At 44.0% G+C, this 2,500-nt stretch overlaps 1 non-coding gene and 1 pseudogene across 1 annotated transcript; both read right to left on the bottom strand.

Annotated features, from left to right (window-relative positions):
* LOC143305873 (large subunit ribosomal RNA) overlaps positions 1 to 186 on the bottom strand; it is an 8,647-nt pseudogene extending 8,461 nt beyond the window's left edge.
* A 1,734-nt stretch (positions 187 to 1,920) lies between these two features.
* Positions 1,921 to 2,075, bottom strand: LOC117611519 (5.8S ribosomal RNA). Its single transcript, XR_004583208.1, has one exon. It is a non-coding gene; the product is annotated as a 5.8S ribosomal RNA (ribosomal RNA).
* Between the last annotated feature and the right edge of the window lie 425 nt (positions 2,076 to 2,500).

Below are 2,500 nucleotides of genomic sequence, written 5' to 3'. Positions count from 1 at the left end.
CAATTCGATGTCTCGGGATAAACGGATCCTCCTGAACACTACATTTCCCAGCGGCGGTACCGCGGGATTCAGTGCTGGGCTCATTCCTGTTCGCTCGCCGCTACTAAGGAAATCCTAGTTAGTTTCTTTTCCTCCGCTTAATAATATGCTTAAATTCAGCGGGTAATCTCGCCTACTCTGAGGTCGTCAATTTCTTTGGTTTCATCGAAAGGTGAATAATGATGCTCGATGCAAAAAAAAAAAAAAATAAACGAAAAGAAGCAAAAAAGCAAACACGTAGAGAAACTGTGCGTGAATCAACCTTTCGCATATTCAATTTTTCCTCCTCTCTCGTTTCAAAATGTTTGTATTTATCGTTCGATGAAACGAGCACAAGAGGGAAAAAAAAGTTGAGACACGACGTTCCCATAATTTTCGTGTTATTTCCTTTTTGCTTCAAACATTTTGCGGACTGCAGCTTCGTCGTATTGCTTTTATCAATTTTTAACAATTTCAAAGCGAAGACAACTCGCAAGACGATCCATTTCGTCTCGGTTCAATTTTAACGTCCGTCCGTATTATTTTTTGTTCCACAAGAGATTTCGAATAGGTTTCTTTATTTATCATCCCTTCTTTTCGAGCGCCACGGAAGCAAGAGGAAAAGCAAGAGCGAGAGAACATTTCGCGTATACTTCATTTAACAATTTTAACCAACACGCGATGTACTCCACACACCTCTTAGATTTAACAACTGCTTTTCTCTTCTTCTCCCCTTAGCGCAAGGGTAAACCCCATTTGTCTCTTCTTTGGAACGCAACAAAACTTTCGAGGACTGGACGACCGAGCGATGGTCGCGCGGTCTTCGCTTATCTTTAACAAACGAAGTAGTCCGTATGTATTCTAAATGTTGAAGCCTCCTAGAGCTTTAAGCCATGCGAGACATTGAAATGCTGTTTTAACGGGAGCATGCATAATTGCTGCAAACATACTTTTATCACAAGTTCTAGCCACGCCACGGAGGCTTCGAAGTTCCTTCACCATTCGCTTTCCTCTCTTTTGTTACACAGTTTCAGACTACGATCAGGGGTACCGAAACGCTGTATTGATTGTAAACAACCATTTTTATCTTGGAGCGGAGCGTTCCTTTACTCGTTAGATTTGTCTTGTCGCGTGTGTATTCGCTTTTTCGACGCTTTTTAACCATTTAACTTGTTTAGCGAAGCTAAACGCACAGACAGACAAAAAAAAAAGGAACAGCATCGCGCGTCAAACAGCGACGACCCATCTGAAGCGATCTTTCATTTATACACCGTTTGTAAACAGAGAGATGTATAAAGCGCGGGGAATCATTCGAAACCCTGGGGCTATTCGAGCTTGCATTTCAGCAAATTATCATCTCAAACATTTCACTCGTTTGCTTTTTCTAAATTTATAGGAGAGCTTCTTTCGTTTATTTTTGACACACCTTTCGTAAATATCGTTTCTGGCAACGTCGGGAGCGTGGATTTCTACAAGTGAACAATCGCGCCGATCCGATAACTTCCAGCAGGATGGAGAATCTTTATAGATTATCTTCCGAGAACTCGGTGCTTTCACGGGCGGTCGTTTATAAATTTTAACGAACGACTCGCGCGCCGTGACGCACTTGCGCTAGTTCGAAGAGATATTTCGAAATTTGTTTCTCTCCTTTAACGGCCTGCATTTAGTGTATCGGTTGCGATTTTCGTCACATCGTTTCCACGACAAACGCCGACGAACTGCCCAACTATCGCTCGTACGTTGCGACTCTTTCTTTGTTTATCGTTCATTCATTCTTTCAATTTCGTTCGATAATCCCGCTCCGAAACGTTCTACTTTCGTTGAACGACGGCGAGATGTTTAGAAAGAAATGAATTACTCTTTTTTCGAGAAGCAAACGCAAGCAGTCTTTTGTTAAGAAAACGACCCTCAGCCAGGCGTGGTCCAGGAATTGTATCCGTGGACCGCAATGTGCGTTCGAAATGTCGATGTTCATGTGTCCTGCAGTTCACACGTTGACGCGCAATTAGCTGCGTTCTTCATCGACCCACGAGCCAAGTGATCCACCGTTCAGGGTAATCGTAAAATTTTGTATTTCAAACTCTTTAGATCTTTAGAGTGTTATTTTCATTATTAACACGCATCACATTCGATACCCACATCACTCTCCCACCCGGCGCGTGCGGGAGAGCGAATTCGGGCGTCGCCAACGTATTTGTTTGTTTGTTCGATCGTTGACGACACGATCGCGTCCAAGGACGGAAACCGTCGGAGAAACGCCCAGTGGCACGCTCCTCTCGACGGTCGGGCGTAAAGTACATTTAAAAACCTTGAAAAGTACGAACGCACACAAGGAATGCGAGCGCGCGTCCTGTCGCTGAATCGTGGGTTGCGAGATTCGAACAGACACACGGCCGGCGACGATCGGTCTAACTAATGGACACATAGTTTTTCAAAGACTCGCTATCGTCGCTTCTCAGCCGGTCCGTAAACAACACACATC

Source organism: Osmia lignaria, chromosome 11 (assembly GCF_051020975.1).
Source record: "Osmia lignaria lignaria isolate PbOS001 chromosome 11, iyOsmLign1, whole genome shotgun sequence".
NCBI classification, from domain to species: domain Eukaryota; kingdom Metazoa; phylum Arthropoda; class Insecta; order Hymenoptera; family Megachilidae; genus Osmia; species Osmia lignaria.
This window is presented reverse-complemented; position numbering and strand designations above follow the sequence as displayed.